The 26,548-nt window shown below is 37.7% G+C and overlaps 1 protein-coding gene across 3 annotated transcripts in view; it reads left to right on the forward strand.

Annotated features, from left to right (window-relative positions):
- Positions 1-26,548, forward strand: part of cntfr (ciliary neurotrophic factor receptor) — a 323,782-nt gene that overhangs the window by 42,261 nt on the left and 254,973 nt on the right. For 2 of the 3 annotated variants that reach the window (XM_063014160.1, XM_063014162.1), the window contains one exon: positions 20,984-21,069. The exons of the other annotated variant lie outside the window; for it this stretch is intronic. The gene's annotated coding sequence lies outside the window, so the exon portion shown is untranslated. The remainder of the gene's footprint in view (positions 1-20,983; positions 21,070-26,548) is intronic. 3 annotated transcript variants of the gene reach the window in all.

Raw genomic sequence — 26,548 nt, forward strand, 5'->3', positions numbered from 1 at the left:
GGCCCTTGACCTCTTCATAGCCAAGCAACTTAAAAATCAGAACATATAATGGTGGGAAACATGTGAACTTTAGCCTTTTTAGATTAGGTCACAGGCGGGACTCTGGTGTCCTTTTAATATAATAAAGGCAATTGAATGTGACATTTTAGTTGGTCACATAGCAGGACATGCAGATGTCAGCCACTTCAAAGCTTTACAATTGGAAAAGTTATGAACCCTTGGAAACGATGTGGACTTCTGCCCTACTTGCTAAAAGGCTGTGGCAGGACCTTTTGACACAATACCTTTACCAAGGTTTAGTACTGATGTTGGGTAATTAGGTAGCCTTTCAGTTGGCATCCTCATGCATCTTACCCAATATTGGTACCCACCCAACATCAAATAGTTTTCTGTCTTCCTGTGTCCACATGGGTTTCTCTCTGGGTACTCCCATTTCCTTTTAAGCTCCCAAAAACATGCTTGAGGGTGAAACACTGACTGAAAATCACCTACTGGTGTGAATGAGTATGTAAATAGGTGTGTGCACTGCCTTGTAATAAATTAATGACATGAGTTTCTGGGTAGGCTCAGAACTCATCAAAATCATCAGGATGAAGTAGTTATTAAAAACGAATAAATAAATTAGATGAGCTACAGTTACTTGGCGTATGCCTTCAAATTATATATATATCATTCTGTATGACAGTTGGGTGAAAGCTAGTTCTATTCTCCCTGCACATTGCATTTTCACTACAGCTGGCAATCAGACAGGTTTAGTGTTGGTGCTTCTCATGCTTTCTCTTTTCTTCTTGTTTATTTATACTTCTCTTCCTGTCTTCTTATGATCTTTATTATCTTTGTCAGTATAGGTGTCCACTAAAGGGAGTATTAACTATCCAAATACGGCAGCCCAAACCCCTGTTGACTCTCCTTTTGTTCCTCACAAACTAAACAAAGATTTGCGCCCCAAGGCGTTTGCACACGTGCTATTACTTTCACAACACTGTTAAAAGAAAGCACCAGATCACAGATTGTTCTCCGGTTGGAATTTGAGGCGAGGTGTCCGCGGCAGGTGGCGTCTCAGCGAAGCATTCCAGGGGCTTGTACGTGTAATTCCAAACAACGCTATCAGGTTTCAGATCTATACGATCTGTTTCATTCCTCGCAGGCATCATCTGGGTCAGTCTAAGGACTTTTACCACATGTTTGTTCTTTTTTATCTTATTTAATATTTTAAAATGTATATATTTAGAGCAGCTAAAGTAAACAGAGCTTAGATTGTATCTTGGTATTTAAATGCAAACAGGTGCAGCAGCATCACCTGCACCGCCACTGATTTCATCAGCTCATTACATTCTAGCTGGGTGCTGGAGATCGTATCAGAGATCCCTAGCTATCTTTCCTTCAAACACTGAGACGTTACACCCATGGGAAATGGTTCAGCCTCACGATGATACTTTTTTCATATCGTAGAAACGGGTAGCTCTGGTGCAGAGAGTGTACCTGCTACATTGACTGAATTGCTTTTAGTTAATTACCTTTTGACTACGTCATGGTCATAAGAGTACAGTGTATCTGTCTCTTGAATGTCACTGAAACATGGGTCTGAACAGAAAACCATAAAAAAACAGACCCAAACAATATTTCTCGTACAACCAGATGTTTTTTTTGGCATACTTCAAACTCTAATCACTCTGAACTAGGTGTTAAATAAGAGACGCATAATTCATCACGCCAGCTTTCATGGGACATGTCACATGAGCTGACAATCTTGGCTTGGTTAGGACTGTTAAGCCAAAAAAAAAAGTCCATGAAGCTCCTGGTAAATAGTTCTTGTGCTGATACTGTTTGTACATGCAATGCATTTCAACATTTGACTGTGGCCAAGCTGGTGTTGCTCCAAAATGTGCAACTACACAGCACAGCACAGCAGTGCTAGCAGTACAGAACCTTGACAAACTTACTTTGTAAGACACTTTGACAGTGCCATTTTGAAAATCACAAAGCTTTTTTTTACATTGATGGCTTCTACTTGCTAAATATATAACCAAGTGCACTGAAGGGCAAACATTGTTTAGTATTGGTTCTTTTCCTCAGTTTTGTATGGATAGACAGCAAAAAGGAAGCCTTAGTACCCTGTGCCATAGGAGGGACAGAAAACCAGAGGCACGTTGCTAATCCCTTGGGACAAGATTGTCCTTTAGCAGAGACGTTAACAAGCGAGCAGCAAAGATGACGATACCAAAACCGGTCCGATTCTGACTCAGTTTTCCCCAGTGGATACATGTGTGTGTGGGGAGGTGGAGAAGGAGGAGATACAATAGATATAAAAAGGAGTACTGCCAACATGAGAAGTCCAACATATCATGTATATCCAAAGGGCTTGGTCTAAGAATCAGGATCTGCCAGGCAAGATGAAGCTTAATTGAACCATGTCCATAGATGTAGCATGTAACATAGCCAGAGGCATTTCATACAAGCCCTTACTATGTTTTCACAGGATTCATAGTTATACACAATGCAAACAAGCAAATTAGGTAAAAGTAGGCACAGTAAGAAGAAACTTACACAGGAAGAGAAAATGCCTTTGACCTGGCTATGTTTATCCTGGCTTTTCCATGGCACAAAGACATCATAGACAGCAGCACACAGGATTCATAGTTATACCAAAGTCAAACAAGCAAATTAGGTCAAAGCACAGTAAGAAGAAACTTAGACGGGAAGAGAAAATGGCTGAGAAATACTTCACACTCAAGCAAAACAAAATAGACGTACAGCCAAGAGACTACATATACAAAGCCTGATTACGAGGGTAACATGACACAGGTGCAGGTGATCAGCTGGCAGTGCAAGGGTTATTATGAAAGGTATGGGTTATTCTGTATATTTAATTGTATATTCTGAAAGCATTTCATGTAGCACATTTTTGATTAATGTTTACATACAAGTTTCTATGCACATTTGGTGTAAATTTAGACAATCTAAGGATGTCAGTAGAATTTTTTTTTAATTCACATATGCAGATTGTCTGTGCTGCCTATTTGGAGAATGGAAAAAATATTCATGTTACTCGATTTTTCTTGTGCTTGGGTATCAGTCAATGAGTATTCGTCATGTGTAGGTTGTTGAATAATTATTTATTAGGATTTAAACGTCATGTTTTACACACTTTGGTTACATTCATGACAGACCAGGTAGTTACTCGTTACACAAGGTTCATCATTACACAAGTTTAATGTCAAACACAGTCACAGACAATTTTGTATCTCCAGTTTACATTGGCATGTCTTTGGACTGTGGGAGGAAACCGGAGCTCCCAGAGGAAACCCACACAGACACTGGGAGAACATGCAAACTCCACACAGAAAGGACCGCCCCACCTGGGATCGAACCCAGGACCTTCTTGCCACTTAGTCACTGTGCTCTCCAGGTTGTTGTATAAAGTGGATTTAGTAAGCATTATTAACTTTTTGCACACTATGTTGTAGATTTGATTTTGAATATACTTGATTGCAATTTACTATCCTTAATCACTAAGATTGACAAACTAAAAACATGATTTAAATTAAATATCAAATCTCTTATTTAGAAGTGTTAAGCCCTTTGGCAGCAATTGCAGCTGCAAATCTTCCTGGGTACATTTGTACAAGCCTTGCACTGCTGGATTTGCAACGTATCCCATTCAGAGCAGATCTTCTCAAGTGCCATCATATTGGATAGTAAGTATCTAAACTGTCATCTTAAGGTCTGTTCACAGATCATGGTATACCTGAAAGCCAGTCCATTATTGATCTTGCTGTATGTATTGGGTCATTGTCATGTTAAAAGGTGAACTGTTGCTGCAGTTTGAGTTTGGCTGCATTCATCTGTCCCTCACATCTTACCAGTCTTCCTGTCCCTGAGCAGCACCCACCTAACATGATGCAGCCACCACCTTGTTTGTAGGAAGGGTTTTTGCCATTTGATGTGCTGTGCCTTTTGTCAGACATAGTGCTTGCTGTCCTGCCCAAAAAGCCTTGTCAAACCAGAAAATTTCATGTCATGAGTAAATAAATTAAAAGTGGCTGTAGGGCTTGTTGTCCAACAGGTTTTTACTCTTTTAGATCGACTGCTGGGTTCTTTTTTTACCTCCTTCACCAAGGTCCTCATTGCTTTGATGACCACTTCAGTCAGATGGCCAATCCTAGAAAGGTTACTTGTGTTCAGGTCATTACAACCAGTCAGAATGAATGAATGCAGAGTGACAGTACTGGTTTAAAACATTTTATAGAAAACAAATATTATATAAACACAATGGCTAACACTTTACCCAAGGGTAAAGTTCACATGGCTACATAAAGCAAAGAGAATACGAAAAATATCTGATGCAATCTTAAAGGATTACGAAAGCTGGACAAATCTTCATTATTAATCCATTTATATAATAAGTCTGTAATTAAATATTAAAATGTGTGAGTGTAAATGTGGTATAAATGTGTGGTAATTAATTAATTGGCAACTGTTCCTTTCCTACAAGAGGTAACAGGAAACATTTACTTGCCCATTAAAGTGCTTAACTGATGATTATGCAAACATCCCACCTCTTAACCAGTACAAACTGAGAGTTATATCAGCTTTAACCAGCCTGTTGGCAGCTACTCCAGCTTAAATGATCTGAAACTGTCAATTTGGCAGTGATGCTCAGCAGCCGAAGTCGACCTTTATCAGGAACAGGTGCAGGCCTTACCCCTCATTCACTAAACCCATTACCTTTAATTTACTGTTTACTGAGCTACATGCAGTGCATTTGTCCATTTCCTATAGATGTTACCTGTTCTGATAGTCATCCTCTATCAGTACTTTACCTAACAATGCAGTGGGCACCAACACACCCTCATGCCATTATGGACACTGGCTTATGAACTTTGGCTTGGGATAGGGATGTTTTTTCTCTTTGGCTTGAACACATTATCTTTAAAAACAATCATTAAATTCTTTGTAATCTTGCATTAAGAAACGCTGTTCTAAATGTTGTTAGACTGCTCATTCGTGTAAAGTGGTAAACCCTGAGCTGTAGTGCTTGACCACTTAAGTTGGAAGTCTGCTTGTCTCGTTGTTTCAAAATGACTTAATTACAGAGTAAATATTTGCTCATTTGAAGCGCTTTGAGATTTCTTGCTCTCAAGCCTTGTTTATAAAACCTTCATGCCTCCTTCCATGTGTCGTAAACGACCAGCGTTGTTTACTAGTAAGTCAAGGAAGCAGGAACATATGTTAAAGGGATGGCCCGGGCATTTACAGACTAACCAGATGCCAACAGGAACACTTTCATCTCAGCCAAGGAGCTGATTAGCTTCCTATCTGGGTTGCACCTTTTAAGTAGGATCATATTGGTAGAACATCTGGTTTCTGCCAGACAAAGTACAGACTGAACCCACTATCACATCAGTTTATTAGACACAGTGGTGTTCAAGTGCTTAGCTGCATGACTGAGCTCATTTACACTTGACACTTGGCTTCAGGGAGAGGGTAATTCTGTTAAAACAAATTATATTATTTAGTTCCATTTTAGTTACAATTTAGGCGTCACAGCAATTGCAAACAGAGGAATAAAATCAAATGTGATTTTAATCACATGCTAACAGATTGGTTTGGTGTAGAGGATCACCTGCAGAGTGCTGACTTCTACCCTATTTAAATTTAGGCAAACCTGCCTGGTCAAGGAAGACAGCTATATTTTTGTCTAGAGATCTTAGTAATCTCACTACACGATACAAAAGTTTCTGCAAAACACTTACATAACCTGATGCAGCAACCTTAAGGTGAGGAGGGTTGAATATTTATGATTGCGCACACATAAACACAACTAACAGCCTGACTGTACAAACAGCCTGACTGTGCAAAACTCAAAATGACCCAGATTTCTGTGTTTGGAAAAGTTTAGAGCTATAGCATAAACATGAATATGCTCTCTATTGAGGCAGTCCTGCATATTCATATCTCAGTATACCAGCTGCAGCAAGGTGTACCGCTCAGCAGCAGCTCATGGAAAAAATAAAACAAAATGCTAATTGCTTAAGAAGAACATCTAAAGTGATTTAGACAGGAAACTCGGGAGAAAAAGACTCTGAAGGTAGTGTAGCAATGAATCAGTTTGAAACTTAGTTAAATACAATGATATGCAATATCTTTTTAACCAAATGCAAACTGCCAGATGCAAACATCAACTTTATTTGAAGTATAATGTAAATAATGAACTAAATCAAATTAGGTGTGATTGGGTTTTTAATTTTTTAAAACATCAAGCATTGTACTGTACATGCTTAAATGGGTGATTAAAGATTGAAAATAAACACAGTATCTCAAACTAATTTGCTTAAAATGCTTAAAATAAACCACAAATTAATAACATTGATATGTTCTTTGATTCAGAAAGACTTTATGATCTTTACTATCTTTTTATGATGTTATGGACTGTAGATGGTGAATTCCTTACATTTATGCTACCTTGCATTAACAATAGTCTCTAAACTGTTAGACAGTTTCAATCATGTAGCTTTTTGTAAGGTGATGAGGCTTGAATCTTGTCTGTTAAATGAGGCTTTGTTAATCATGACATCATTACCCATTACTTATACAACAACATACCTGTGTGGAAGTCTAAAACACTTACATTTCCCTGTACTAACTTTTTAAAAATGTGTTGCATGCTTTAAATGAGATATTAGCATATATTTACAAAATTGCTAACAGAGGTATAAAATCAGTTGTAATTTTAATCACATGACAACAGGTTGGTTTGATGAGTCTGGTGTGGAGGATCAACTGCAGAGCCATAAATTACCCTATTTAGCACCTTTAAAATGAACTAAAACGACGAGGGCTTCTTAGCCAACCTAAGGGCTTAATCTCCCAAACAATCAAATCCAAAAGAAATGGAGATATGGTGTCTAACCATCTTATATAATAGAAATTCAACCCTCGAACAAAGTGTAAAACATGACGTTAAAATGCTAAAACAAAACAAAACAATCAAACAAAGTATTTTTAACAATATGTACTACTGCTACAATTATCACAAAAATTAATTTCCCACAAACTATTGATCATAAAACCTAGTGCTAGTCTGTAGGTCCTTAAGTTGGGTTACATGATTCAGACATTGGAAACTCTAACACTAATTTTAAAAATGTGTTGTATGCTTTTAATCAGCATCATTACAAAAATGGATTAAGAAAGTAATATCCATCTTTTTTTTCTGCAGTTCAATGAAATAACTGTAATATGTTTACAAATAAGTATCGGTTATTTGCATTTAATTTACTTATTTCTAGAACTTTCCACATCACAATAACACTTGCATTTGACTGGAGCAGCTCTAGTAGGGTAGAAATTTAACAAACAGATCTGGTTTTCAATGACGTTGCTACCATGAAAGTCACTGAGCCGTTGATTGCAACTCGTTCTTTCACCAGTGTTTGCAGAGATTACATGGCTGTATACTTGATTTTATACCCCTGCTAATTCTACATGTATGATTTGTAAACTGTACACTGTTTGCTGCAGTGTTAAAAAGGGCAAATACAATAAAGCAAGTCATACATAAAACATGGTTCAAGTCATCTCAGACCAACAGGGAATGCATGTTGTGGATTACTATGCCTATTTATAACACTGCAATAATGCAGCTAAATAGAAACTGTGTTTAAGTGGGCCTTTCCAAGCCCGTCTCATCTTTTATTCCACACAAGTGTCCTTGCTCACATTTCATCTATTTTTCCTAGTGGCAAAAGAGAGAGCTGAATGTATTTCCAATATACAGCACAAATAAAGATCAATTCCAGCCAGTGAAGCATGCTTTTTCTTTTGGGTATATTTATGGCTTTTGTGATTGCAGATTGTTTCATGTACATTTTCCACAAAAACCCACTCAGTTTGATTTATTTGTGGCAACCATGAAATATTGCATCATAAAGTAAAATTAGGAATGGGTTATATTTATTTGATTGGATTTAAGTTTATGAAAGGACCTTCCTAAAGCCTGGCACCCTTTATCCCTACCTTTGCCTCTATAGCGCTTTCTTGTTTATCATTCAGTTGAATGCAGTTCATGTGAAGGCCCAGTGACTGTGGTTTTCACATCTGCTCAAAGCTTTTTTACAAACCTAGATCAGGAAAAAGTTGGGACAGTATGGAAAATGCAAATTTATTTATTTATTAGGACTTTAACATCATGTTTTACACACTTTGGTTACATTAACATTTAACATTTTTGGCATTTAGCAGATGCTTTTATCCAAAGTGACTTACAGTACAGTATACAGTCTAAGCAATTAAGGGTTAAGGGCCTTGTTTAAGGGCCCAACAGCAGCAACCTGGCAGTAATGGGGCTTGAACCAGCATCCTTCTGATTACTAGTCCAATACCTTTAACCACTAGGCTACAGCTTGCCCCATTCATGATGGGACAGGTAATCACTGGTTACACAAGTTCAGTTCAAGTTTTTAAGGTCACAGAGTCATTGACAATTTTGTATTTCCAGTTCACCTCACTTGCATGTCTTCGGACTGTAGGAGGAAACCGGAGCCATTCCACCTAATGACTTATTGGATACCATTTGGTGGACTGATGAGTAAAATGTGGCACAAAGGTATCACTGCATTCCACCATAAAAACAACTTATTATTTAAAATGTGTTTGTTTGGCTGTTGAAATGAAGTCTCAGTGGTCTTACTTATTATTATGATTTTTAATATCCTTACCAATGTGTGAGAAAACAGCCTGGCAGGTATTACCCATGTAGACATGACGGGTCACATAAACAGAACTTAGTATGCTATTACAGAGTGAACGCATATTAAATATATCTGTTCCCCAGAAGGAACATACTGCCCATGTTTTCAGCTTTCATATGTGTATTCATTAATTTTTGGCAACATTCATATCAGGGGCTGCATACAGTGCATTCTATTCTCCAGAGAGCTATAAAGCAAGCAAATGTGGTTTTGCAATGATTCTGTTTTGAAGACGGGAGCTCTTCATAAAATGAGAAGATAGTGTTATGGCCCTCGTGTGCCTCAGCTGCCCAAAATGCTTATTAATTCTTATAGTAGAATTTGGGGTCTGGAGGAGAGTGGACTGCTACACACCAGCAGAAAAATCTCAGCAAAATGTAGTCGACATAAATGGTGTCCGAGCAATAGACAAATGTATGCAAACACCATTAGTGAGGTCGGCTATTAATTGTTAAGAGGTGCAAAAACAGGCACACAAAAATCTCCATCGATAAAAACTACTGGAATTTAGATGCCACCTTCCTATTCAGTATATTAAATATTCACATTACTAGACCTGACCTTATTAACCTGATCTGTTATTTGGATATAAGAGAGTCAAGTCAAGAAAGGCTTTGTCATTTCAGCTATGTACAAGTTCATATTGAAACGAAACAACGTTCCTCCAGGACCAGGGTGCAACACAGAACAAAAAGTGCAAGACAGTACAGTACACAGTGCAAATAGACAACAGTACAATAAATACAAAAAGGCCAAAAATAAATACAAAAAGACATTTCTAATCTAAAAAGTAATCAAGGAAGACAAGACTAGAGACAGGTGTTGGTCAGTACATGGTACTGAATAAATGGTATGTGAGGTAGAAAAGCATTCTCTGATATGCAGTTTGCAGTGTAGGGTTTTTTATTTTGCAGCAGAGATAAGAGAGTAAGGTGCAAAAATGCAAAAACTTGTGCAAATTGCTTAATTGTGCAAAGTTGCAAGTAATACAGTCTAAAAACATCTAGAAACAAAAATCACTTTGATATGTTAATCCATGTCACAAAAAATGTTAACATTTTTAACACCTCAGAATGAGTCTAATACAGGGGTCCTCAAACTTTTTAACTTAAGGGCCGGATTACTGTTCTTCAGTGTTTCGGGGGGCCGGACCGCAGATGAAATAGTAAACACACCCCAAAAAAAGCTATTTACTATGTATACTGGATGTATTGTCTGCTGTCTATAACTGTAGTATAATTTTACTTCATAATGACAATGCAGACATTTTATTTATTTTAATCATTTCCAATATCCCAACTCATACAGTGTTTCCCCAAAAATCAGTGTGAACTGTGAGTCTGCTTTTGCCTGATGAGACAGTAAGCATCAGGTTCCATATTTGTTACTGCCAGTCATAATAGGTAATAAGTGTTGATGAGTGAGTCTGAATCTAGTTGGAGATTTAAGGTGTTTAAAGTCTGCTCACAGGTACAGTCGTACTTCGGTATACGTCCCTAATCCGTTCCAGATCCTTGGATTCATACCAAACGAATTCTTCCCATTAGAAATAAAGGGGAAATGATTAATCCGTTCCCATGAAATAAAAATCCTATTGTTATTGGCATATTATACGTTGATGGGGTTGTATAAAATAATTTATAAAACGGATAGTTCCGGTCCTAAAATCTGATTGGCTGAGCCGCGTTCGAAGCCGCTGTAAAATCACCGATATAAGCGCACCTGTCACCACCTCACATCATTCCATATTAATACGCCACTGAAAAGAAAAAGTACAAACTTGGTTGAACACTATTTTAAGTCATGTACTATACATGGAAATGTCCAGATTAATATAAACAGTAATCCTGATCATTAAGCGGGTGTTTCGTCCAAGAAATAGTGTAATAGTTTGCGAATGTTATGTTCGCCCTCATGTTGCCTAGCAATACGGCACACCGTTAACGCTCGTGGCTTTGTCTTGCGAGAGGTAAACAAGAGTAGCGTGCGGTGTCGTGACTCATTTTGACCCGTACAAGTTCTAGCACACGAGTCGTATTCCAAACAAAGGTCGTATACCATGTAAAATTGTTCGCGTCCAAACAGGACAATAATTCCTGAATCTGCATGTAGTTAAGAGCATTAGTTTTAATGAAATCAACACAGGACACAACGATTTTCATAATGAAATTCCATTTAACTGCTTTGCAACACAGTGCGGTGGCTGCGGTCAGTCATCTCTCTATTGATACGCACAATCACTCCTCTCACCGAACCCACCATGCTTGGAGCGCCACCCATTGGATCGCTGCCGTATAATCTACGGAGACTCCAGGTGGCCAATTTTTGTTTTTTCTGTTATTTTTTTCCCGCTATAATACTGTGAGTTTAAAGATGAACAGGGGCCAGACAACATGTATTGCTACTGTGGTTAAAGGGGCCGGTCAGATGAAAGCATCGGGCCGTAGTTTGATGATCCCTGGTCTAATACAACACAACATTGAACAAGTTTGTTTTAAGTACATGATCAAGTAAGCGGAAGTTCTTACTTTTGAATACCTCACTTGTAGAGCAGTCAACTTCCAAGGCTAGACTCATTTTTTAATTAGATTTAAGAGCTGGGGAAAGTCATCGGAAGTTTCATTGTGTAGTAAACACTGAGCTCTACTGCAATCTGCAGTGTCAATGAATATTTATTGTTAGAGCACTAGAGACATCACAATAGTGCCATTTACTTATTAAGATAATTTACAAGAGATTCCCTGGCTGTGTCCAAATCTTTATCCTGTATAATCTATAACTATTCATAGTTCACTATTTAGGCAAACAATTTGGTACACTAGTGTGCAATTTAGTACACAGCCCATTTTAACTGCTGTTACTTAAAGCTGTGCCTCTATGGGGTGTGAGTGATTTTGGCTGTAAAGGTTAGTGGTTAGGAAGTGATTTAAAATTAATAAGCCACTCTCAGGATTGCCTATATAATTTTAGAAATACGTAAGTCCTCCTCACACATTTATTCTATGGCAGTGGGTCTGTGGGTCTGACACAACAATGGGAACAGGGCAGAAATGCATATACTGGGACTCAATTCATTACACTGAAACATCTACATACACACAATTTAGACTGGCCAGTTTATCCTCATGGTTTGGTAGATATGAGGAACCCAGAGAAATCCAAGCTTACCTGGGATAAAAATGTCAACCCTTCCAATATATTTTGTACATTTATACACAACCACACAAGTAGAGTATATTTCATGGGTATATGGTGCCATTACCATTTTGCTGTTTGGTGTGGTTAAAGTACTCCCTGTCATAATTCAGCCCAGTTGTCTTGCCATAATGATTTGGTCCTTAGTCACTCAGGTCTGTCTCCCTATCCAAATCTGCTGCATTCTACTATGCACTATGAGGAACTACAATCAGCCCAAGATGTTATACTCCCCTGACCGTGACGCACACAAGTGTTATAAAATGGGCAGAGTATTAAAATAAATGGTACTCATACTTTAGCAAACAGTTAACATAGCTTTCCTCCTGTTAATAATACAAACAGCTGTGTTTAATGTATTTGGTTCAGACTAGAACTTGCACTTTTGAAAATGCTGTTTGACAGTAGCATTCCCAGTTTATCTGCTAAACATTTTCCATTCATAGTAAAATCAAAGAGATAAAAATGGCATTATGGGTATGCATAGTTATTTGAGCATAATATTGCATAATTGTATAATATTCACAACATTTTGCTTGTTTTGGTGCAGCAGACACTACAGAAGCAAAGTTTAAATTGGATTTCAAATGCAAGCTCCTTAATTGGCTCTGCGAAGTTATCCACACTCAGTGGTGCTAAATGAATGCATGCTGGAATCATTTATCACTCTAATGATGGATGAAAAACAGCCCTCTCAGTGGACTCTCCAATATTAAGCGTACAAAGCTGACCTAATCCTTGCTATCCTGATTTAGAGTTTGACCTTTAGTTGCCATTTACACTTCCTAATAACCATTAACTATTAATTGTGATTTGATTAAATAAAGTGAATTTCTTGTTCTGTTTCTGTAGTCCTAGCCTAAACTCATCTAGTTTGAAGAATTTAAGTTTAAACAATTACAGCACCACCACTTACTTACCCACAGTTTGTTTTCCAGTTGTCAATTATTAGTCATTTACTACAATGCATTACAAACTGCATTCACAAGCCAAGTGAGTCTTAATCTTGTTCTAAAGCAAACTTGTACATAAGTCAATCAGAAGTATAGTGAGTATTAATAGAGTTTTAATAGGGTTTTAACGTCATGTTTTACACTCTTTAGTTACATTCATGGCAGACACAGCAGTTACTCGTTACACAAGATTCATCAGTTCACAAGTTTAATGTCAAACAGTCATGGGCAATTTTGTGTCTCCAGTTCACCTCACTTGCACGTCTTTGAACTGTGTGAGGAAATCGGAGCACCCGGAGGAAACCCACACAGACACAGGGAGAACATGCAAACTACACACAGACAGGACCTGGACCGCCCCACCTGGGGATCAAACCCAGGACCTTCTTGCTGTGAGGCAACAGTGCTACCCACTTAGCCACTGTGCCGCATGACCTTGCGCGGGACTGAACTCATCTCGTGCAGGTGAAAAGAAGCAGTTGGCTACTGCACATGTGTCGGAGGTGGTGTGTTATCAAAGGTCTCCTTGGTCAGGAGTGGAAGTCAGCAGGAGTAGAGAGGAAGTGAAATGCAATCGGACAATGGGATAGGACTAGATTTAAATCAGTCAATACTGTTAAGTGTGTGATGTGAAAATGCAGTGGAGTGTGTACCCATCACCCCCTCACCCTCAATCTTCACTCAATCTACCTTCATGCTTTCACTTATTTTCTCAGACAGACAACAAAGCATTCAAGCTGTGAATTGAGTCTCTCACCTCAAGCTTGGACATGTCTCACTTACAATGTGAACAAGAGAATCAAGAGCCGTATTTCCACCTCTGCATCAGCAAAACCAGTGATCTGACACTAAAAACCTTCTTCTTCGACATTATTTAAAAAAAAAAAAAAAAAAAAAAGCCCAGGCAAAGGTAACTTTTGAGATTCTAATTATAGTCAGACAGGCCCAGAATAATGCACATCAATAACTTTGTAGTGATTTCTAGTGAAATATAGCTCTGTTGGTGTCATCGTTAAAAACAATAAAAGTCTCTTTGCTACACAAGTTCTATTTTTGTGGATGTAGAATTAATTTTATCGTTAATAAAATTAACGATAAAATTAAGATTTATCAGTTCAAGTTTAATGTCAAACACAGGGACAATTTTCTATCTCCAATTCATCTCACTTAGCACGTCTTTGGATTGTGGGAGGAAACTGGAGCTCTGGAGGAAACCCACATAGACATGGGTAGAACATGCAGACACACAGAAAGGACCCAGACCACTCCACCTGGGAACTGAAGCCAGGACTTTCTTGTTGAGAGCAGAGAGTACTACCCATCTACCCTATTTATCTTTAATACCTGCTTTATTCTAAACATGGTTGTGGTCTGTTTGAAGCTTACCCAGAAATACCAGGATCAAGGCAGTAATACACCCAGGAAAAGAAGTCAATCCATCTCTGGGTCTCTCACACTCAAAGTTAATTTTTTTTTTACCACCCACTTTACGTTTAAAAATAAAGGATTGAGAGGTGGGAGGAAACTCATGCAGACATTGGGAGAATGTGTCAAATTTAACAGATGACTCAAAACCATGACCTTGGAGCTGTGCTTCACCCCGTGCACAGCAGGTAATGTACTGGAGAATTGGAGTCATCACCTCCAGGAGTTAGCAACACCAGGTGCAAATTTGCATGTTCAGTGTGAGATGCAGATACGATTGACAAATTAATTTAATTTCACATGACTTTAGTGTTGAGGCAGATACAGCTTAATATAAAATACTTATTGCTGGATATTTTTTGTTAGCTTAGACTGGCTATACATTTCAAGTTTTAGCCCTTAAAATAGAGGGTCACTAGACCAAAAAGGTTTGGTACTACCATGGATACAACCAGAAGCCTAAGATCATTATTCCATTATCGTAAGATCATAGGATCATCATGAGTCTAATCAAGGAGCAGTTCTTAAGCATTAATCATTCATATCACCTGGCAGTAGATAGAATAATTTACAGTAGGAAACTACAGTATAGTTGTAGTTGTATAGCTGTAAACTATGGTGAAGGAATTGTGGCAAAGTTTGTGGTGTGGTAACTCAAGGTTGGTGTAGTTTTCGATGAGGATGAGGCTAGGGCTCTGCAGGCCAGTGATCATCCAACTGTGTCTGACATTAATTCTGTGGTGGCTACATCAAAGTGGGTAATGTTTTAACATCTACTGAAATGCCTTCCTAGGAAAATGAAAGGTGGCATGACAGGAATGTAGTTATCCTAATACTATGACCATAGTTTTGGGTATAAAATAGAAATGCTATTTGTACTTTGGGCAATACAATAACAATGGTTTGACAAATTATTTATGAAGGTATTTGACCAGACAGTACATAGTCCAGATCTTAACCCCCTCCTGCAACTTTGGGATAAATCAAAACATACAGCAAGCACAGTTTTTAATTCGTCACTAGAATGTCTCTGTCTGGATCTGCAGTACAGTAATCCTTCTATCCAAAGAGAACAGCCAGACTGAGTCAAGGGTCAAAGCTTTAAACCTGCCCTGTTCAATGAACACATACAAAATATGCCAGAAAACACATTAAACTAGTTAGGCAATCTATGTGACTGAATCACCTGTCATATGTGACTAACCCCCAAAACAAACCCCAGTCATTTGATCCAAAACTAATCTGTTTAGCATTTCATTTACTTTCTGTAGAGCATAGATGGCCATTTATTGATTCATCATCACGCAGAACAGCTTTCTAAAGGCATGTGGAGGTTTTTCCTCAGTTTAGATCCCATTGTATCATAAGCAACGCTGGTATAGATTTGGTTTGCAGACTATAGACTTTGTGAGGTGAGTAAAACAGTAAATGGGGCATTGGTCTCTTACCGCTTTAAACTGTTTCGCTTCAAAAAATAAGGTTACGCAAGGGCATTTTGGTTATATAATGATTCCTTTTTGCATATAAAGGTTATCCTCTTAGGCACAAAGATTTTCTTTTTGTGGTTTTTACTGCTGAGTTCGTCACCGTCCACGGCATACTGAAAGGACTATTAAGAGGCTTGGAGAATAGCACAGATTTTGGCAAATGGTGGATCTGAATGAGACGACAGTGCTAGACCTGCTTTCATCTAATCACCAAGTCCTCACTTCAATTTCCTACAAGAAAAAAAAACTGCATGAAGTGGAACATTTAACAGTTTAACCTGCCAACACTGCCTTAAGTGCCACTTGAATGCACTTACATGCTAAAAGTTACAATTTGAAGTTTTTAACTGCAGAGAGCACATTATTCTAGTCTCAAGGTCTCAGTTTTCCCTTACTGAATACAGCTTATTGAAGTTATTGAATACTTGAAGACTAGTTGATGTGTCATATGTTTGTGGCATAGTTACCAACAGTAGTATTGAAATGTAAATAATTTAGGAATATATAGACTTATTAATTTAATAGCTTATACAATTGTATTAATTTTAAAGCAAGCCACTTACTGGTACTCAATTTCTGTGTTGTAATTTTAAGTGATTTACAATAGCAGGTTCATGAGCATTAGTGTTTTAATTACAGTGCTGACCTATTGATCTTGTTCAAGCCCTGCCACAGTGGGCCCCTTAAACAAAGATCTTAACCTAAATCATGGACCAACTGTAAGCTTTCAAGCAGCCAGTTGTGTAAATGTAAGTAAAAAAAAATAATAATCATGAGCAGCAAAATCAGTCAATGTAGCAGCACAGTGGTGCAGCAGGTAGTGTAGGTGCTGCACTGCTATAGATACCTGGGTTTCTGTAACACTACATAAATAAGAAATATATATATAGTACTGAGAGATGTAGCTTATACAACTAAACAAATAAAATGCTAAAAAATTACTTTTAAACACAAGCTGTAAAATGTAATGAACAAAAATGGAAATTTATTGTGAGGAAAAAGTTAGGACACCCCCACATTTATTACTACTTAAACCGTCTAAAATTAGAATCCGGTGCGCCACATCAGCCGCAATGATGAGACCATCGTTAGAGGACAGTGGAGTTTTATTTAAACCTCAGACATTAGTTTGGTTTGCTCTTGATTGTTGAAGTAAGTGATATCACCATGGTGAGATCTAAAGAGCTTTCTGAGGCCTTCAGAAAGAAGGTTGTAAATGCATATGGATTTAAAAAGATCTAAAAACAATTAGAAATCAGCCATTCCACTGTCCGGAAAATCATTTACATGTGGTGAACATTTAAAACAACTGCCAACATGGCCAGGTCAGGCTGTTCTAGCAAGTTCAGCCCAAGAGCAGACCGCAAGATGCGTAAAGAAATCTCCAATAATCCTGTCATCACGGGACCTACAGTTAGCTCTTGCCACAGTTGATGTCAAGGTACATGCATCTACCATCAGAAAGAGACTGCACAAGTTTGATTTTCATGGGAGGTGAGCAAGGAGGAAACCCTTGCTGTGAAAAAAAACATCAGGGCAAAACTAAAGTTTGCCAGAGAACACCTAGACAAAGACCAGGACTTCTGGAACAATGTGCTTTGGACAGATGAATCCAAAGCTGAATTATTTGGGCACAGTAACAGAAGACATGTTTGGCGCAAACCAAACACAGCATTTGGGAACAAGAACCTCATACCAACTGTGAAGCACGGAGGTGGAAATGTCATGGTTTGGGGCTGCTTTGCAGCAGCATGGCCTGGCAAGCTCTCCATCATAGAATCCACAATGAATTCTTCACTGTATCAGAGGGTGCTTGAGAAAAATGTAAGACCATCTGTCCAAAAACTGAAGCTGAAGCGGAGGTGGACCATGCAACATGCCAACAACCCAAAACATCCAGGTAAATCCACCAAGGAATGAATCAAAAGAAAGAAATGGAGAGTTCTGGAATGGCCAAGTCAAAGCCCAGATCTTAATCCTATTGAGATGCTGTGGGGTGATTTGAAACTGGCTGTGCATGCAAGAAACCCATCAAACCTCACACAGCTGAAGAAATTCTGCATGGAGGAGTGGGGAAAACTTTCTTCCAGTCGATGTCAGAGACTGGTAGATGGTTATAGGAAACGTCTAATTGAGGTTATTTCAGCCAAAGGGGGAAACACCAGCTATTAGGACATAGGGTGTCATAGGGTTCTCATGGGGTGTTCTAATTTTTTCACATGACTAAATATATATACTCATGTCTGTAGATTGAGCAAAAATGGTAGTTCTATTTAAACTTAAATCCACAAAGTCAGCTGGAGTAAATACTTTCTGGACCCACCATGTTCATTATTTACTTAAGCAAGAGCAGTGTGGACAAAGGAGAACCTGCTTACCACTTGAATTAATGTACATTTTTGCAAGAGTTACACAAAGCCCATAAGAAAAGCTTTAGTTGTGTTTATATACATCGATTCTGTTTCCCCCCCCTTTTTAAATTACAATTCTGTTGTAATTAAACAAAAAGTGAATGTCTGTGTGGAGGGGAAACAGAAGGCTTGGCTGTGCAAGGACAAAATACCCTTCTCCTTTGATTTATGCAGCTTTAAGCCAATATTAAATGGTAATATTCCGTAATTACCCTGACCTACATGAAACATAATTCACGTTCACTCTGTAAAGGTCCCCTCTGCCTTTCTTTCATTTCCCTCAGGTTAAAAAGGTCAGCCGGTAGAACTCCGTACAGCTGGCAGGCTTTCAGATACTTCTCTGTCGGATAATATTCTACCCTGAATTTCACAAATGTCACAGACAATGTTTGCCGCTGTAAATGGGAAAATTGAAACCTCAAAGCACATTTTAATCAAGCTAGGCCATTTGGTGTTAGAATTTAGTTTGAAGCAGGGGTAAGGTGAGTTTTAAATCTGGAGTAATTTGAGGTAAACCTTTAAATCTAGTTGAGGCCAATTTTCTTTTTGTGGAAACTGCTCTAACTTTATGAATTAGTTGTTGCTACTCTGTCAAAAATTATTAGGTTGGCTAATATATATAATATCTTTCACTGTGACAAATATGCAGGTAAACAGAAAGGCACAATTGTGTAATTTACTGCAGTGACTCTTTGGGTTTTTATGTACATTTCTGCAATTTCCCTCTGGGATCAATAAAGTATTCTGATTCTGATTCAATTTTAAATGACATTAATTCTTATTTTGCATAAAGTCTAAGAGATTGTAAGGAAAAAAAACCAAACATTTTAGTAGAATAGGAATCATTTGCCACTCACACTAAGGAAAATGCTGTTGGAAACATTTCACATTTGATTATATGCAGTATAGTGCTAGCTAACTGTTGCTTTAACCAAAAAACAGTTTGAAAAGTATAAACCATAATTTGTGTTAATGTAGCATAAAATACAATGACAGCTGCAATAACTATGCTGAAGAGTCTGGCTTCTAAGATTCTACCTAACAATTATAGCACGTCTAAAACTATGAACAACAAATTCAACAGTCTTTCCTGCACTGAACAAAACCTGAAACTGGTAACTTAAACTTAACTGTATGTATGACAAACTAGGTGATCAGCATACTTTAATAAAACACAAACATACCTGAATTCATCTACTGTTAATGCCAGCACAAACATCTAAATAAGTAAAAAAAAAAAAAAAAAAGACCTACTTTGTGGTATGACTGTTGGTGTCGGATGATGGCGTTCAATGGTTCAAGGTTTGGAGCAGCAGTTTTGGCCTTGGCCAAAGCCTTGGTGAGCAAAGTCAGAGAAATAAACTCTGAATGTACAAGATGAAGAATCCTGCAAGAGAGCAGAAAACCGTGATTGTTTTCACTCGTACCAGACAACAAGATTCACCAAATTATGAGCACAGCAACTGCATGTTGCAGCAGAAAGTGAGGATTAGATTAGCCACTTTTTATTTTTCAATTCAAGTTTGTTACTAATAAAGTAAAATGATATGAAGTTGTTATTAAAAAAAAAGTTTTGTCACTCTTTGGTGCTTTAATGGGATTAATGGGATACACTTTCATGTTTATGTGTTTTTTGGTGGCATATTTCTAAAACATGTTGGGTCAGAAATAATCAAACAGCTACTTAGATTATTCACTTAATGTTAATTTCTCGAATTTCATTAGATTTTCGAGCAATGCTTCATTTATTTGCTAGGAATTAAATACAGTTGGTGATTTCTCTGTGTGGACCATAGAGAAAAAGAAGAACCACAAAAAAAAAAAACAGGTCAAACAATTTAAAAATGTAGAATTGGAACATTGGTGATACCATCCATAATAACGCTTTGCTTGCCATGGGCTTCAACAACTGCTAATGGAAAAAAATATATAAATAAAACCAGCAGTTTAAAGTATGCCTAAATTCTTTAATGGACTTTGCTAATCACAACTGATTCAGTTAGCAAACAACCCATTTAAACTATGACCAGGTTAGAGACTTTAGAGTCAGAAGTAAAAATGCTAACTGAGCTAGTTTTTAGTAAATGTTATTTAACTGTTGATAAAAAGAAATCAGTGGTAATGGTAAAATGCTTTTCTGTTTACAAGACATTCTGTACAAACCACAGCTGCCCTTAAATAATGCTAGAACAGTTCTGCACATGCTCCGTAGGCAGCAGGTGGTTAAAACTATTTTAGGGATTGAAGGTAGTGTTTTGGTATTGGATTGAACATTAAACATTGTATGTTCTGATTGGGCTATTCTGCCCAAAAATAATTTTTAGAAGAAGTTGCTACTCTATAAAGGTTGAGCTGATTAAATATTTGTGTTTTGTTTGACAGAAATTGTAGTGTATTTGTTGTAAACCCCCTACAGAGGTAAAATGGTTTGTCCTGGTTCCTGTAGACCAGGTGGGACTGTATTTAGGGGCTTATTCTAACAGTATTCCTGTAAGAAGCTAGTGTTTAATGTCTGTGTTGGTTTATCTACAAATGTTCAAAATGCTTCATTCTGTTCACCTGGCACAAAATAAATCCAAATGTTCGGCATGTGCGGTTAATTAAAGTGTTGGTGACCAGGAAACATTTATCCTTATCTTCAAGCAAGGTGTGGTTTAAGTCAATAAATATTTGAACCGTTATTTTTTACACACCTAATAAAATTTCATATTTTGAAAGGTTTAGTAAATTAAGCTCTTGATATGTGTACTTGATTTCAGAAATGAGTAGAATATTTAGGAGAAGGACTTATGTGGTTATGGCTGCCCAACAAATCCTGTGGATCTGTGTATACACATTAGAAACCGTAAGTAAATTCCTTTTCCAGTTAATCTATACTGCATTGTTTAATGTTGTTCTTTGCTGTGTGTATTTTACTTGTGGGAAGAACTTGTGGAATAAATAGTTATAAGAAACTAAGCAAGTAAAGCTATTTTACATCTAAACTACTAAAAGTAGTTTAGTGGTTGAGGGTTAAAGGCCTTGCTCAGGAGCCCAACAGTGGCAACTTAGAAGTGTTGGAGCTTAAACAAGCAATCTTATGATTTCTGCTCTAGTACCTTTATCTCTGAGCTACAAATGCTCTGAAGTTAAAGACTTGTGCTGTCCTAGTCAAAGTAGTTTCTTTGATTTAATTCACCTTCTAAAATCATAAGACCATAAAGTGGGTAAATCCTTCACTGTATTTATCCAGCACTGTATTTATTTATTTAAACAATAAACAATGTACAATATCCAGAATTGTACCCTTGGTATGGTAGGAGCATTTACAAAAACCCCTTGTTTTTTTCCAAATAATATGCAAACACAATGTATAGACATTTTCATACATTTTGAGCTTTAAACTTCATTACTTTTATATAGCATAAATAGCATAATTTTTATTTCTATACCCTCTGGCCTTAATATTTAATTAATGAGTGCAGACCAAACCTTTAACTGTAGTGAATGAAGAGTGATTATGAGACTGTAAGGGAAGCAAGGGAAACTTTGAGAAAGGTCAAGAGTTCAGGTGGGGCTGCTTCTTTGTTCCCCCATTTATTTCCCCCATTTATTTACAAAAACAATTCATCAGTGAGAGGAGAAGGGAACGGTGGGTAAATATATAGCAGTCTAGCAAGAGTTGTGTGATTTTAGATGTGCCCTTTTTCCCCCAAATTTGAGTTATTTCATATACAGTGTTAATGCTTGTTGCTGTGCTATCTGGGAAGTGCTAGCTCAGCGGTTAATGTAATGGTCTAGTAATTGAGTGTTGCTGGTTCAAGTCCCACCACCACTAACTGATGCACCCCTGAGCAAGGCCCTTAATCCTCAATTGCTTGCATTGTATTCAGTCCCAAATGTAACTTTGGATAAAAGGGTCCAAATGGCAAATGTAAATGGTAATAACATGGCTTAAGAGTTGGGATTGCGTTAATGTTTGGAATGTGTAGAATGAATTTACCATCAGCCGTGTCTTGACTCTTGTTTAAATGGCCTTTTAATAAAGTGATTCACTTTTAATGATTCTTTTAATGTCTCATTAAAGACACATTACTAGGCTACCAACAGAACTTTTGCTTCCCAATTAATTAATCAAGTAATCCTCTTATGGATTAGTTTTACATGAGAACGTGAGGTAGTTTGATGTAACCTAAGTAACGTTGTGGTTTTTAATCCACATGTGGTTTTATGCTGTTTATGGGTTGTTCCCTGCGTTTTTGAAAGTGCAATAGTTAGTGTTTTGCTTTGAAGTCCTGTGTGTTTGTGTTTGTGTGTGTGTTTGTGTGTGTGTTTGTGTGTGTGTGTTTGTGTGTGTGTTTGTGTGTGTGTTTGTGTGTGTGTTTGTGTGTGTGTTTGTGTGTGTGTTTGTGTGTGTGTTTGTGTGTGTGTGTTTGTGTGTGTGTGTGTGTGTTTGTGTGTGTGTTTGTGTGTTTGTGTTTGTGTGTGTGTGTGTGTGTGTGTTTGTGTGTGTGTTTGTGTGTGTGTTTGTGTGTGTGTTTGTGTGTGTGTTTGTGTGTGTGTGTTTGTTTGTGTGTGTGTTTGTGTTTGTGTTTGTGTGTGTTTGTTTGTGTGTTTGTTTGTGTGTGTTTGTGTGTGTTTGTGTGTGTTTGTTTGTGTGTTTGTGTGTGTTTGTTTGTGTGTGTTTGTGTGTGTGTTTGTGTGTGTGTTTGTGTGTGTTTGTTTGTGTGTGTTTGTTTGTGTGTGTGTTTGTGTGTGTGTTTGTGTGTGTGTTTGTTTGTTTGTGTGTGTGTGTTTGTGTGTGTGTGTGTTTGTTTGTGTGTGTTTGTGTGTTTGTTTGTGTGTGTGTTTGTGTTTGTGTGTGTGTGTTTGTGTGTGTGTGTTTGTGTGTGTGTGTGTGTGTGTGTTTGTGTGTGTGTGTTTGTGTGTGTTTGTTTGTGTGTTTGTGTGTGTGTTTGTGTGTGTGTTTGTGTGTGTGTGTGTTTGTTTGTGTGTGTGTTTGTGTGTGTGTGTTTGTGTGTGTGTTTGTGTGTGTGTGTTTGTGTGTGTGTGTTTGTGTGTGTGTTTGTGTGTGTGTTTGTGTGTGTGTGTGTGTGTTTGTTTGTGTGTGTGTGTGTTTGTGTGTGTGTTTGTGTGTGTGTTTGTTTGTGTGTGTGTTTGTTTGTGTGTGTGTTTGTGTGTGTTTGTTTGTGTGTGTGTTTGTGTTTGTGTGTGTGTGTTTGTGTGTGTGTTTGTGTGTGTGTTTGTTTGTGTGTGTGTTTGTGTGTGTTTGTTTGTGTGTGTGTTTGTGTTTGTGTGTGTTTGTGTGTGTTTGTTTGTGTGTGTGTTTGTGTGTGTTTGTGTGTGTGTTTGTGTGTGTGTTTGTGTGTGTGTTTGTTTGTGTGTGTGTTTGTGTGTGTTTGTTTGTGTGTGTGTTTGTGTTTGTGTTCTCTCTTTATAAACCAAACATGGCAACTTTAAAATGTGACTTAATGAATTATGAACATTAAACATTGGCTTGTACTGTGTTTATACCTTTTATGTTTAAGCTTTCCTTTGGCTCAGAACTTTAATCAATACAGAAGCCCTTCAGTCACATCAATACTGCACCAATACATGGATACATGTCTGAAAATTTACACGTGAACCAACCCTATAAAGAGTTTGAGAGGCTTTGTCAGTTCAGCTATATACTAGTGCAGATTAAAATGAAACAGCGTTCCTCCAGGACCAGGGTTCAACACAGAACACAAGTGCAAAACAATACAATACACACAGTGCAGACAATAATAAAGGACAATAAATACAAAGACCTACAATAAATATGAAACATTTCTAATCTAAAGAATCTGAGGGGGACGGGACCAAAGACAAAGCTAGTACATGGTACTAAATAAATAATAAGTGAGGTGAAAAACATATTATATTAAAACTATGTATACCATAAATCTACATATACATGAGAATAGTTCTAGAGCTTGTTTTGTCAGCTAACAGTACTTTTCATTTTGAGGTTCAGTTTTGGTAAATTACTGTTAAATACCCTGGTAAATATGACATAGGCTGTATTGTCTTGCATACAAGAATCAAGTAACCTAGCTAGGGCTGGGTATCGCCACCAATTTCCTGGATCGATTCGATTCCGATTCACCAGGTCCCGATTCGATCTTCGATTTTCGATTCGATTTTCGATCCAATTTCGATTCAACACATTTAGGCATATTTGAGTTACATTAACAGGTTTTGTTTACATATGTACAGATGTTCAGAGAACGAATGTGATAATTGTACAAAGAACATTTATTATTAAAAATATTTGTGTATTTTGTTTACATAAATAATTAATCCAAAACAGAAAACAGTAACATTCAACAGCCAGGTGTATGTTTACATTACATTTACAATGTTGTAGCATGTCAGACAAATGAAATAATAATAAAAAATGAATGTTACTGTTTTCTTCCATTTGTCTGACATGCTACAACATTGTAAATGTAATGTAAACATACACCTGGCTGTTGTACAGCTTATGCCAAGTTTACACTACGACACTCTGATTAACACGTGGTTACTGTAATGTTCACACTACACGACTGATCGGCGATGGGGAGTTTTACACTACACCATCCATCACCAGGGGGAATCACAGGCGAGCTTCTCTGGTCTCCAAAACTACGTTTTGTCACGAAAACACACGTGAGAAGTGATGAAAGGTTTAATGATACCACGTCCAAACATGCACATCAACAAGTAGCGAGCAATCAAAGTTTGTGCGCTGATGAAATAAATGAATCTGAGTGGATTTGGCAACACGAGCAGCATGGATCGTTCTGTAGTGAGTTGGAGGTTAATAAATATTTTGTTTTGTAGAGAACGATCTCGCGTGTGCTGATGTATTCTGATAGAAACTATATTGTGCTCCACCACCTGTTTCCAACCTGTCCCCTGTGTTTCCCCTCGCTGTTTCTCACATTGATTGAGAGCCGAGTTTTGATCGCAGAGCGAACACCGAGTTCCTCCCGAATCCAGAGCTGAGCGAAAATCAGTGCAAAAAGTTGTGTAGTGGTCATAACTTGAGCTTCTGCCATGCTAAACTGATGTGCAGGTCAGATCTCGTTGCATGAAAAAACACTGGCTGGTCACGCGAAATTAAAGGGGGTAACAATAGTAATAGATTTCCGTGTGCACCGTAAAAAGGGGCGTATTTAAAAAATCGATCTCGCATTTATATGAATCGATATCGGATCGTTCAAATAAAGATCGATTAAAATCGAAAAATCGATTTTATAAACCCACCCCTAAACCTAGCTTCTAATTTTGAGGGATAAAAAGCTGATTTGTTTTTTATAAATTTCTGTCACGTCTGACCACTCACATTTCTCATGCTCTTCTGCTCCTCTCAGCCTGATTTAAAACTAAAAGCTTTTTGGCCTTTGATTTGTTGTTGTTTGTTAAATTGACTGACCAACACTGAGCACTCTTCAGTCTGTAATAGATGTTTAAATAGGTACAAGTTCCTGACGGGTTGACAAAAAGCTATGTAGATTACAAGCTCATTGCTTCAGGTATCAGACCCTTTGAAGTCTGGTACATTTGAATCAGAGAAGCTTCTGATGGTCTTGCTCAGTACCTTTGAGCGATGAGGAATCAAGGTCAGGAGCTCTGTAAATAAATCAAACATTTTAATCGAGTACTTCAGTTTTCACTACAAGAGACAAATGTTACTCACAAAACTACTTAGTGATAAACATGCCTTCAGGTTAATAAATATAGGCTAAAAAGTGTTCATACATTACAATTAATATTAGTGTGGCTTGAATATCTTGTTGATTTTTTATCTAGTACAATAGTATTTTCCACGGATTATAAAAACATGCATGGGTCTCGGTGCTCTGGTGGCACATCGGTAAAATATGGTCAGATCTCAGCACTCACAGTAAGTTCTCAAGTTTGAATCTCAGCTTTCCTATTAGCCAGATGGGCGCTTACACATACACATAACTGGCTGTGTGTCGGTAAGGGGTGGAACTAAAACAAGCTAGGTAGGGTTTCCTCATAACTGCTGCAGTTGTGGCCTCCACAATAAGACGGGGAATAATGGAGTTCAGTGTGTGACTCTGCATGCAAAAATATGGATAACTTGCCTTTCAGTTCAGCTTTTTCAGATCAGCTCATATAAAATAACCATGCAATAACTGTTGCTGTTGTAAGAATAGTTACAACCAAGGTTCTTTTCACTTTTAAAATGGAGTGGCACGGAGGCTAAGTGGGTAGCACTGTCGCCTCACAGCAAGAAGGTCCTGGGTTCGATCCCCACTTTTTAACATTAAATAGTTGAAGATCTTTAATAAACAAATTTTTTTCTC

Source organism: Trichomycterus rosablanca, chromosome 18 (genome assembly GCF_030014385.1).
Source record: "Trichomycterus rosablanca isolate fTriRos1 chromosome 18, fTriRos1.hap1, whole genome shotgun sequence".
NCBI classification, from domain to species: Eukaryota; Metazoa; Chordata; class Actinopteri; order Siluriformes; family Trichomycteridae; genus Trichomycterus; species Trichomycterus rosablanca.